Source organism: Balaenoptera acutorostrata, chromosome 16 (genome assembly GCF_949987535.1).
Source record: "Balaenoptera acutorostrata chromosome 16, mBalAcu1.1, whole genome shotgun sequence".
In the NCBI taxonomy this organism is placed as follows: Eukaryota; Metazoa; Chordata; class Mammalia; order Artiodactyla; family Balaenopteridae; genus Balaenoptera; species Balaenoptera acutorostrata.
In genome coordinates this window covers 67,685,504-67,699,301 of record NC_080079.1, presented here as the reverse complement: position 1 = coordinate 67,699,301, position 13,798 = coordinate 67,685,504, and the positions used below count along the sequence as shown (strand labels likewise).

The 13,798-nt window shown below is 34.2% G+C and overlaps 1 protein-coding gene and 1 pseudogene across 3 annotated transcripts in view; one reads left to right on the top strand and one right to left on the bottom strand.

Moving 5' to 3' along the window:
- CTNNA3 (catenin alpha 3) overlaps window positions 1-13,798 on the bottom strand; it is a 1,789,299-nt gene that overhangs the window by 541,296 nt on the left and 1,234,205 nt on the right. The window lies entirely within an intron of this gene.
- The window catches only part of LOC103015235 (transmembrane protein 33-like), a 61,815-nt pseudogene continuing 57,041 nt past the window's right edge, over window positions 9,025-13,798 (top strand).

The window sequence follows — 13,798 nt, the reverse complement described above, 5'->3', positions numbered from 1 at the left end:
CTGTGTAGATAAAATTTAATTCCTGTCTGCTTGTGAGTAGCATCACCAAAACAAAATGACTAGGTGGCTGGTACTTTTGGAATGGTCTCACTTGAAATACAGGTTATTTGTTGTACATGAAATTCACTTCGGTAGCTTATGGTTTAGAGGAGATCACACCAGAAAGTTAAATGGTCATTTCTGAGATCAAGAGAAACAGATACAGTGCAAGAAAGAATCACTTGAGCACTGATTGAGAGAGATATGCCACAGGTATCTTATGCTTTGGACATAAAAAATAAAAACGGTTTCTGGGACAAAACCCAGATCAAAAGTCATTAGTACAGAAGTTCTAAGTTGCAAAAATGAGGTTGAGCCATTTTTCACATAAATTACTGAAGGTGAGCATGAGTAGCAGTATCTTTAGGTGTATTTTACTTTTAAAGCAATTCTTAAAAAAACAAAACAAAAAAAGCGATAGAGACAAAACTACCTCATCTAAGGTTATCTGGAATTTGGAAGAGCCAGACTTGGGTCTAGGTGGATGCTGATTGATGAACAGAGCTACATTCCAAGTTCTAGTTTATAAATTGATAAGTCTGTGTTCACCTTTTATATACCTTCCAAAACTGTGTGAAATTAGAAATTATTCCCTCTCAGGCTTTATCTTTTAAAATGGATGATCCTTATATACAATTTCTTCTAATTTTCCTTAATTTTACCTGGATCTTTTCCATATCCAATTTTTTTTTAATCAAAGTATAGCAATTAGACCTACATTCCATGTTTATGGCATATGCTAACCCATTCTGGGGATTTTATTCTCAAACAAATCTTCATAATTACCAACATTTTTAACCCATTTGTTAAAAAATCAATCCAACAATTTCAGTAGAGAATCTACAGTAATGCTCAGGTTTCTCTTGTTATTATTTCCTGTCCAAATCTCATCATCATACAGGGGTGGCTTGAATTATTTCCTTTTAAATCTAAAGCATATTTATCACAAAAGAATCTGATCTCTTTCATTTCTTCTCAATCTTCCAAAAGTGTAACTACTTCCTCAAATTTAATCACACTAATTTGGCATCTCCTTGATGTTTTTATTCTGTACTTCTACTTCCAGATCCCTTGCAAAAATGTTAGTATATTAGAATTCGAGTAATTTTTTTTTCCTATCAAGTCCTGATTAGTTGTAATTTTTTTCCCTGTATCTAAGCTACTTACATATGCTATAAAAATGTTTTTACAATGAATGTACCTCTCACTCAGTCTTCTATTAACCCATGAAAAAAATTCTAACATATCATTAGGCAAAATGTCCTTCTATAGAAGTCATCATCTTTCCTCCATAACATATGTTTCCTTCAGTATTCTGTGATTCTAAGACTTAAAAGTGATGCTGCCATTGTACAAAGTCAAGACTTTTTTTTTTTTTTTTAATGGATGAACTGTTAGGTTGTAAAACACATGCTCATCCCAGGGGAGAGGATTTTTTTATTCTTTCCCTTGTTACTCAGTGGATTCTAACTTTACAATGCTTAAGAGAGGCAGATTATCAAATGGCTGCTATAGACTCATTTAAGAAACTCCTATTTCTATGTGTGAAGAGTATTTTGCAATGTATATTTTAAAAATTTTATATGTGCAGACTTTGAAATAGCAATTCACTTTTAGAAATGTACTCTAATGTAATAATCAAAGATGTATATTAAACTTTAACTTAACAACACAACAGTAGTGTTTAATAAATAAATAGTACATAATAAATGACCAAAATGGAGATTGGTTAAGTAAATTGTAATACAGGTTTTAATGAAATACTATACAGCCACGAAGAGTTACACTGCAGGACAAGATTTAATAACATGGAGAAGGGTTCAAAGCATCTTAAGTGAAAGAAAAGATTAACAATAGGAGTGTGATACAATTTGGTTTTATGTGTAGAGATATCTACCTATCACTGAATAATCTAAAAAGGATGTACACCAAAGTATTACTCTATTATTTCTGGCAGAAGAATTAAAAGAAATTTTTTATTTTTAAATTTATTTGTTTGTTCAAAAAAAAAAAACCACAAATGAATTACATTTCTTAAGGTGGGAGGAGTAAAGTTCTATTAGAGTTATTCAAAATATTTCTATTCAGCATCTCTGTTTATCTCACAAGCTCATTTCAATTATGAGAGAAGCTATGAGCAGCATGTAACAACATCCAATTTGCAACTATAAGAGGATTTAAAAAGTTTCTTCTCATGGTGAAATAAGGGAATCAATGAAAATTTTTGAATTATCCTTATTCAAAATTTAGCTAAACCTTTTTGAGATATGTATTTGTTCTTCAGCATTTTAATTTTATTTTATCTACTTTTGAGCTAAATGAAAAACCTATTCTATTTATCAGCTCCATCAGTAGTTTTATTTACTGCTTCAGACCTTGAAACAAATTAATGCAAAAGATTTAATGATACTTTAGGATTTACTTCACACAGAAAATTGACCCAAGGTTTCATCAGCTATAATGTCCCTTTTGGTATTAAATATTTTAATATGCTAACCATGAAAGATACAGGATGGCCAGCTTCCCAGTAAATGACCAACCTCCTAGTAAATTTCCTTCTCCTTCTTTGTACCATGTAGCTTATTAACCTATAAAATCCCTTCTCCTCTAGTATAGGTAGGAAATCTTTACTCAAGACTTGATGTTAAGCATTTTCTAATGCTTGAGAAGACACTGTATCAGGGGTGTGGAAAAGGATAACTAATCATTTCAAGCAAGGTTTGAGTTGCTGAGACTGCAAACGTCACTTTGGCCCATTTTCTATTTCAAGGATTTTGTGAGTATGTAATTCAAAAACCAAGCCAGAGGAGCATTTTAATATATATAAATTGGGATTGCTTTTTGGGAAAAAAATCCCTATCTTATTTTTAGTAGTATATTTTAGGTTCAAACTAATAAATCTCTTGAATATTCCATACACTAAACTTATATGACCACATCTTATTAGTGAATAAGCTATCATCTCAGGAAAAATGAAGTCAACACTCAATTTCAATCTGTGGGATAATCGTGTTTGGTTTGCTTTTAATCTAAAGTCCACAGTCTAAGGATGAAAGAAATTAAAGATGATACAAATAGATGGAGAGATATACCATGTTCTTGGATTGGAGGAATCAACATTGTGAAAATGACTCTACTACCCAAAGCAATCTACAGATTCAATGCAATCCCTATCAAACTACCACTGGCATTTTTCACAGAACTAGAACAAAAAATTCCACAATTTGTATGGAAACACAAAAGACCCCGAATAGCCAAAGCAATCTTGAGAAAGAAAAACGGAGCTGGAGGAATCAGGCTCCCTGACTTCAGACTATACTACAAAGCTACAGTAATCAAGACAGTATGATACTGGCACAAAAACAGAAATATAGATCAATGGAACAGGATAGAAAGGCCAGAGATAAACCCACACACATATGGTCACCTTATCTTTGATAAAGGAGGCAAGCATATACAGTGGAGAAAAGACAGCCTCTTCAATAAGTGGTGCTGGGAAAACTGGACAGCTACATGTAAAAGCATGAAATTAGAACACTCCCTAACACCATACACAAAAATAAACTCAAAATGGATTAAAGACCTAAATGTAAGACCAGACAATATCAAACTCTTAGAGGAAAACATAGGCAGAACACTCTTTGACATAAATCACAGCAAGATCCTTTTTGACCCAGCTCCTAGAGAAATGGAGATAAAAACAAAAATAAACAAATGGGACCTAATGAAACTTAAAAGCTTTTGCACAGCAAAGGAAACCATAAACAAGACCAAAAGACAACCCTCAGAATGGGAGAAAATATTTGCAAATGAAGCAACTGACAAAGGAATAACCTCCAAAATTTACAAGCAGCTCATGCAGCTCAATAACAAAAAAAACAAACAACCCAATCCAAAAATGGGCAGAAGACCTAAATAGACATTTCTCCAAAGAAGATATACAGATTGCCAACAAACACATGAAAGAATGCTCAACATCATTAATCATTAGAGAAATGCAAATCAAAACTACAATGAGATATCATCTCACACCGGTCAGAATGGCCATCATCAAAAAATCTAGAAACAATAAATGCTGGAGAGGGTGTGGAGAAAAGGGAACACTCTTGCACTGTTGGTGGGAATGTAAATTGATACAGCCACTATGGAGAACAGTATGGAGGTTCCTTAAAAAACTAAAAATAGAACTACCATACTACCCAGCAGTCCCACTACTGGGCATATACCCTGAGAAAACCATAATTCAAAAAGAGTCATGTACCAAAATGTTCACTGCAGCTCTATTTACAACAGCCAGGACATGGAAGCAACCTAAGTGTCCATCGACAGATGAATGGATAAAGAAGATGTGGCACATATATACAATGGAATATTACTCAGCCATAAAAAGAAACGAAAGTGAGTTATTTGTAGTGAGGTGGATGGAGTTAGAGTCTGTCATACAGAGTGAAGTAAGTCAGAAAGAGAAAAACAAATACAGTATGCTAACACATATATATATGGAATCTAAGGGGAAAAAAAAAAAAGGTCATGAAGAACCTAGTGGTAAGACGGGAATAAAGACACAGACCTACTAGAGAATGGACTTGAGGACATGGGGAGGGGGAAGGGTAAGCTGTGACAAAGTGAGAGAGTGGCATGGACATATATACACTACCAAACGTAAAATAGATAGCTAGTGGGAAGCAGCCGCATAGCACAGGGAGATCAGCTCGGTGTTTTGTGACCACCTAGAGGGGTGGGATAAGGAGGGTGGGAGGGAGAAGCAAGAGGGAGGAGATATGGGGATATATGTATATGTATAGCTGATTCACTTTGTTATAAAGCAGAAACTAACACACCATTGTAAAGCAATTATACTCCAATAAAGATGTTTAAAAAAAAAAAAGAATCTTGAAAGAGTAGAATTTTGAGTAGAATTTTGACTAGAAAAAAATGAGTTGAAGTTTATTCCAACAACGATATTAACAATATCAATGACAGCAAACATGTATCAAGCACTTAGTATGCTCCAGAAACTCTGCCTAGAGGATCATTTACTCCTCACAAAACCCATATGAGGTAAGCTGGGACGAAGTGAGAGAGTGGCCTAGACATATATACTACCTAATGTAAAATAGATAGCTAGTGGGAAGCAGCCGCATAGCACAGGGAGATCAGCTTGGTGCTTTGTGACCACCAGGAGGGGTGGGATAGGGAGGGTGGGAGGGAGATGCAAGAGGGAGGAGATATGGGGATATATGTATATGTATAGCTGATTCACTTTGTTATAAAGCAGAAACTAACACACCATTGTAAAGCAATTATACTCCAATAAAGATGTTTAAAAAACCCCAAAAAACCAAAAATAAATAAATAAATAAAGTTCACAGTCTAATAAATACAAAGGTATCAGAAGAAAATTTAATAAAATATCTCAAGCTATTCTGTTAAATAATATCAACAACTTTCTTGCATTTCATGGAAAGGGAAAATATATACTGTGTACTTCTCATTATTTAAAATTTTCCAGGACCAAATAAACCAAGTTTTCTATTGCCCTTCTACTGGTTTGGGAAAAGATTTATGTAACAAGGCATTATCTTCTAGTTGGAAATCATAAAAGATGAGGGCAGTTGTTTTTATAATTAAACATATTATAGTATAGTTTCTATAATTAATCCTATAATTTCTCATAGTGAGTTAACAAAATACATTTAGATATGAATTTTAAATACTGATTAAAAAATATTAGAGATGAATGGGTAGGATATTTTCTTCTTTTAAGCTTTATACAGTGGAATAAAACAAAATAAAAACATAAAAACAGAATGTGTAGCTTTAAACTCATCACAACACCACCCGATTCGAGAAAGAGAAATATTGCCATGACTTACACATCCCTATATCTTTCTTTTCCTTTATAATTGTACTGTATATATATGCATTTCTAAACATTATAGCTTAGTTTCATCTGTTTCTGAAATTTATAAAAGCAGCCAACTCTATGCCTGGCTCTTTAGTCAATATTATACTTCTAAGATTCATCCAGGTTATCATACGTAAATATGTCATTCATTTTGTTAGCTTTTTCCATTATATAAATATAAAGCAAATTATTTCTCCATTCTACTATCAAACACTTTTCTATTTCTAGTTTGGGGCTATTACAAGTAATCTGCCATAAACATTTTCTATATATCTCCTCATGCTTATATGCATGAATCTCTTCAGGGTATATGTCTGAGAGTGAAATTATTGGGTCATAGAGTGTACGCATTTCCACTTTAAGAGACAATGCCAAACAAGTTAGCATCCATCCATACCCATTTATTTATTTATTTACTTATTTATTTTCGAAATTCAGTGTAGCAATGTGATATTCATATTTTCCATAATATCAGAAACAGATTGCTATTTTATTTTTTAAATAAATTTATTTATTTATTTATTTTTGGCTGCATTGGGTCTTCGTTGCTGCGAGCGGGCTTTCTCTAGTTGCTGTGAGCTGGGGCTTCTCTTCGTTGCGGTGCACGAGCTTCTCATTGAGGTGGTTTCTCTTGCTGTGGAGCACAGGCTCTAGGCACGCGGGCTTCAGTAGTTGTGGCACGCGGGCTCTAGAGCACAGGCTCAGTAGTGGTGCACGGGCTTAGCTGCTCCGCGGCATGTGGGATCTTCCCGGACCAGGGCTCGAACCCGTGTCCCCTGCATTGGCAGGCGGATTCTTAACCACTGTGCCACCAGGGAAGTCCCCATCCATACCAATTTAAACTCCCAGCTATATATGAGTATTCTTTATATTCAACATCTTCATCAGGTTTTGGTATTTTCAGCCTTTTAAATTGTAGCCATTCTGGAAGTAATACATTTGCTGTTTCTGTTTAGAGACCCCTGATAATTAAAGAGTTTAGACAGCTTTTCTACATGTTTATAGGACATTTGGATTTTGTCCTTTTTGAACAGCATATTTAAGTCACTTGCCCATTGCCATTTTTTGACATATTTTATGTCTATATTTATATGTACATATATTGCTCATATTATATATAATATCTGTATAAACATGGTATTCATTCATTATATATAGATATGTATGTTATATATATATATTTAAATGTATTTATTTTATTTTTGGCTGTGCTGGGTCTTCATTGCTGTGCACGGGCGTTCTCTAGTTGCGGCAAGCAGCAGCTACTCTTCGTTGCGGTGCGTGGGCTTCTCATTACAGTGGCTTCTCTTGTTATGGAGCACGGGCTCTAGGTGTGCGGGCTGCAGTAGTTGTGGTGCGTGGGCTCAGTAGCTGTGGCTTGTGGGCTCTAGAGCGCAGGCTCAGTAGTTGTGGCTTGCAGGCCTAGCTGCTCCATGGCATGTGGGATCCTCCCACACCAGGGCTCGAACCCGTGTCCGCTGCATTGGCAGGCGGATTCTTAACCACTGAGCCACAAGGGAAGCCCTGTATGTTACATATTTATATGTGTATATCTTCTGGATATGAGCCCAGTGTCAGTTATATAATTTGCAAATATATTTTCCCATGTGGAGGCTTATATTATATTTTCACTCTCTTATAGATGTATGTTCATAATAATGGGCCTGTAGGTTTAATGTAGTACAATAATTCCTTATTTTTTTTAATGCTTTTTGTTCCCATGACAAAAGTTTTGTTTTTATCCCAAGCACATGAAGATATTCTTCCACATTATCTTCTAAAAACTTATGTTTTGCCTCTTACATTTAAGTTACTAATCCACATGGAATTGGTGTTTGTGTAGAGTATGAAGCAGAATTCAAGTTTAATTTTCTTATTATGTATCTCACTGTCATGGTATCATTTACTGAAAACAGCATATTTTCCCCAATCCTTTCTAGTGTCAAATGATCATAATAAAGGTGTATTTCTTCATCTCTATTTGTTTATGCTTGATTCAGTACAACATGGTCTTAGTTACTATAGCTTTATAATAAGTCTTGATTAAGTCCCAAAGAGCAACTACTTCCAATACTATACATACTTCAGTCACGATAGATTACGTTAAACTGCAGTAATGATAAACCACCCTAAATTGCAGAGGCCTGTAACAACAGAATTTTTCTATTTTGTTTTCCTTGATCACTATGTATGTCCATTTTGGGCTGCCTAGAGAATCTACTTGATCTCTCCTAATTCTGTGACCCAGGCTGAAAGAGCAGCCAATCTCTTGCACTTATTGCTAATTAATTACCTTGGTAGAGGAAAGTAGAGAGAGTGTAGTAAATTGGCTACACTGGCTCTTAAAGCTTCCACCCAGAAGTAACACATGGCACTTTCACATTCATTGACAAATTAAGCCACGTGGCCACTCATTGGCTCAGGCAGGGGGAGAAAAGGAAATATTTAGTGGATAGCATTAATGATGAACATATTCTTTTGTAGGAGTATATAACCTATTTTTGCCCCTTTGCTTTTCCACATGAACTTTCTCATTAGTTTGTAAAGTTCAATAAATATCTTTTTAAGATTTTGATTGGCACTGCATTAAATTTGTACATCAGTCTGGGGATATTTGCCAGTTCTATAATACTGGGTCATACAATTCATGATACGTATGCATGTGTATACATATACATATATACATATATATGTAGTATGTATATGTATATTTACATATATACATATACATACGCACTGACATAGAAACAAATATATATATTTATATATATTTATATATGTATTTGAGACTGCATGCATTTTTTTTTCTCAATTACGCTTTTTGGTTTTCTGCATAAGGTCTTGTACAACTTTTTGTTAGATCATTCCTGGGTAGTTGATATTTTCGATGCTATTGTCCATATTATATTTTAGAAAATTTCATTTCTAACAATTTTTTGCCAGTTCATAGAATTGCAATTGCTTTTTTTCTTTTTGACATCCCCCTGCCCAGTCCCACTCACCCAGAATTTAGATATCCTGCTTTGTTCTCTGGCCTCCACCCAAAATAAGAGGAGCAAGGGCCTTGGCTTGGGGAGATGTCCTCCCTGCCAACGTGGCCTGAGGACGGGGAGCGTCCCCAGCACCAGCTGGTGGCAGAGGCATCGAGGCCGCAGAGGTTAGCAGGTTCCAGGCCTATATTTTGTTTCTTCTTTTTTTTTTTCAGGCCTATATTTTGAGGTCCAGAGCACAGGCGTCTGCAACTGACTTGCAGGCAGAGCAATCCTGCCTCACAGCTCCTAAAGCCGACCGTAGATCAAACACCACCACTGCTAACTTCAACAACCTCTGCTCTGCCGTATTCTCTCTGACCGAAGTGGAGAAACCTTCCAATTCAAATCCAAATCCACTTAAACAAGAAGGAGCTGAGAGACTGTATTTCTTAAGATAACCTCTGGGTGCCCTCATGCCTAAGGCAGAGAGAGCAAAGAGTGAGCGTAATTCTACAAAAGGAAGCCGGGAGGGGAAGGCCCTTCCACCAGGCCAAGACTCACCAGAGCAGGCAGAAACCTGTGCTCTGCAATTGCTTTTTTTATATTGACCTTTGATCCAGAAACCTGGCTAATTCATCTACTAATTATAATCTGATTTTGCATTCCTTTGTATTTGTTTTATATGCAGGCATATTACCTACAAATAATGAAAATTTTATTTCTTACTTTCCAGTTCTTATATCATTCTTTTTCTTATCTTTTATTCCTGATCAGAACTTCTAGAACAATGCTAATTAAAGTGTCATAGCACTTTAGTGTTTATGACTCTCATTCTTAATGTCAAAGGGAAAGCTTTAAAATACCATTAAGTTAGATGTTTGTTGCAGTTTTTTTTCCCCAGATATCCTTTTTCATGTGAGGAAAGTTTCCGTTGATTCCTAATTGGCTAAAATGTTAATTTAATCTGATATTTTTTCTGCATATATTGAAATAGTCATAAGACATTTCTCTTTCATTTAGTTAAAGTAGTAAATTACAGTAATTTCTTTTATTTATACAACAGGTATTTATTAGTCATCAGTTTTATACACATCAGTGTATACATGTCAATCCCAATCTCCCAGTTCATCACATCACCACGCCCACCTCCCACCGCTTTCCCCCCTTGGTGTCCATCCGTTTGTTCTCTACATCTGTGTCTCAATTTCTGCCCTGCAAACCGGTTCATCTGTACCATTTTTCTAGGTTCCACATGTATGCGTTAATATACGATATTTGTTTTTCTCTTTCTGACTTACTTCACGCTGTATGACAGTCTCTAGATCCATCCACGTCTATACAAGTGACCCAATTTCGTTCCTTTTTATGGCTGGGTGATATTCCATTGTATATATGTACCACATCTTCTTTATCCATTCGTCTGTCGATGGGCATTTAGGTGGCTTCTATGACCTGGCTATTGTAAATAGTGCTGCAATGAACATTGGGGTGCATGTGCCTTTTTGAATTATGGTTTTCTCTGGGTATATGCCCAGGAGTGGGATTGCTGGGTCATATGGTAACTCTATTTTTAGTTTTTTAAGGAACCTCCATACTGTTCTCCATAGTGGCTGTATAAATTTACATTCCCACCAACAGGGCAAGAGGGTTCTCTTTTCTCCACACCCTCTCCAGCATTTGTTGTTTGTAGATTTTTTTGATAATGGCCATTCTGACTGGTGTGAGGTGATACCTCATTGTAGTTTTGATTTGCATTTCTCTAATAATTAGTGATATTGAGCAGCTTTTCATGTGCTTCTTGGCCAATCTGTATGTCTTCTTTGGAGAAATTTCTATTTAGGTCTTCTGCCCATTTTTGGATTGGGTTGTTTGTTTTTTTAATATTGAGCTGCATGAGCTGTTTATATATTTTGGAGGTTAATCCCTTGTCCGTTGATTCATTTGCAAATATTTTCTCCCATTCTGAGGGTTGTCTTTTTGTCTTGTTTGTAGTTTCCTTTGCTGTGCAAAAGCTTTTAAGTTTCATTAGGTCTCATTTGTTTATTTTTGTTTTTATTTCCAATACTCTAAGAAGTGGGTCAAAAAAGATCTTGCTTTTTCTTTCATTTAGTTAATGTAGTAAATCACAGTAATTAATTTCTGAGTGTTAATACAATCTTGCATTCCTGGAATAAAAACATCTTTCTTGTGATGCTTTTTTTTTTAATGTTTCTAGTCGGTGGCAATACATTACCCTTTTAATATATTATTGGATTTGGTTTGCTAGTATTCGTTAAGGATTTTTTTTGCATTCATATTCATGAAGGATGTTTTTCTGTAATTGTCTTTTTCATATAATGTTTTTAAAAGGTTCTGGTATTAGGATTATGCTGGCCTCACTTGAGCAGTGATTCCTCCATCTCAATTTTTGTTTGTGTTTTTTTGAAAATCTTTGCATATTATTTTTGTTATTTCTTCCTGGACTATTTAATAGAATTTACCTGTGAAACCATCTGGACCTTACGGATCTTTACTGATAACCCCTTTTTTATTCCTAATTTTGATGATCTGTGTTCTCTCCTTTTTTTCTTGATCAGGCTAGCTAGAAAGGTTTGTTAATTTTGTTTATACTCAACAGCTTCAAATAATGAGCTGTTGGCTTTCTTTTTCATCTGTTTTCTATTTCATTGATTTATTTTATCTTTATTTTCTTTTATCTACTTACCTCTTAATTACTTCTACATTAAAGCATAATCTTAAGTCATTAGTTTTAGATTGCTTTTCTTTTCTACTATAAGCATTTAAATCTATAAGTTTTCCTCTAAGTATGACTTTAGCTTCAACCCACAAATTATGATATACTGTATTTTCCCTGTCATTCATTTCAAAATACTTTTCTACTATGTTGTACATACGTTTTAACCCCATGAATCATTTCAAAGTGTTATTTAATTTCCAGATATTTGAAGTTTTCTTCAATAACTTACTGTCATTGATTTCTGTTGTAATCATGTTATGGTCAGATAATTCACTTATATGATGTTGATCACCTTTTAATTTATTGAGACATCTCTTGAGTGGCATAGGGTCTAATTTGGTGAATGTACTGTGTACATGGGAAAAGAATATATATTCTCTAGTTGCATGTAGTTTTCGATATTTATAAAATAAGGGTTGTTGATAATTCAAATCTTTTATGTGTTTGTTGATTTTTGTCTAAATGTTCCATTAATTGGTTAAATGGTGGCATTATAATTTACTACTATAACTATGGAATTGTCTATTTTTCCCTTAAGTTCTGTCAATTTATGCTTCATGTATTTGAAAATGGGTATTAGGCACATATACCTTTATAATTCTTATGTCTTCCTGATGAATGTCCCTTTCACTATTATGAAACATTCCTCTTTATCTCTAATAATATACTTTGTCTTGAGGTCCACTTTATTGATACTAAATATATTTCCTCAACCCTTCTTATGTTTAAAGATTACGTGGTTTATTATTATTTTCCATTTGCTTACTTTCATTCTATCTATATTTTTATATTTTAAGTAATATACACTAAGAATTTGCTTTGTTGTATCAGCTCTGACATTCTCTATCCTTTAATTGGAGTGTTTATATAAGGAGTCAGCAAAAAATGGCCCACAGGCCAGCCATCTAATTTTGTAAATACAATTTTAAATCAGACACAGCCGTGACCTTTCATTTACTTATTGTTGATGGCTGCATTTATGCTGCAACAGTAAAGTTGAGTAGTTGAGACTGAGACCATACAGCTCTCAAGAAGAAAATATTTACTATTTGTCTCTTTAACAGAAAGTTTGCCAATCACTAGTTTAGACTGTTAGTATTGCATGTAATTATTGTTATAATTGTTTTAGGTCTACTATTTTATTATTTTGTTGTTGTTGTTGTTCCCCTGTTCTCATTTCTCTGTCTACTTTTGAACTGTTTAAATATTTTTTAGTATCTCATTGTAATTTGTATCTATTGGCTGATTTTTGTGTCTGTTGGTTTTTTGGCTATACCTCTTTGAATAATAATAATAATAATAATAATAATAATAATTGTTGTTGCTGTTATTGTTTATTCCAGAGATAATAATATGCCTACCTAAATTTTCATGGTCTACTAAGAGTTATTATTGTATCACTTCACTTAAAACTTAGACATGTTGCTACTTTATAAGTCCTTATGCCCTACTGAATTTTAGGTTATATTTATTTCATTAACATACATTGAAAACCCTTGAGCAATTAATTTTTACTTTCTTAAATAAATGTAAGCAGAAAAACAGTTATTGTTATTGTTTACATTTATCCTAATATTTACCATTTCTGTGTTCTTTCTTCATTCCTGAAGATCTTAAGTATTAATTTCATATCATTCCCCTTCCTTTGGCCTTTTATGTTCCTTTTTTGAGCAGGTCTGGCTAGTGATTAATTTTCTTAACTTTAATTTTGCCTTCATTCCTGAACAATGTTTTCAGTGGATATAAAATGATGGCTTGACAGTTCTTTAACCACTTTAAAATGTTCCACTGTCTTCTGGAGGGTATTATGGTTAGCGAAATAAGTTTGACAGAGAAAGACACACACTGTGTGTTATCACTTATAGGTGCAATCTAAAATGTAAAACAAACGAATGAATATAACAAAACAGAAACAGACTCACAGATATACAGAACAAACTAGTGGTTACCAGCGGGGAGAGGGAAGGAGGAAGATGCATAATAGGGGCAGGGGATTAAGAGGTACAAATTGTTATGTATAAAATAAGCTATAAAATAAAATAAGCACAGGGAATATAGCCAGTATTTTATAAGAACGTTAAATGGAGTACCATCTATAAAAATATTAAATCACTATGTTGTATACCTGAAACTAATACAAAA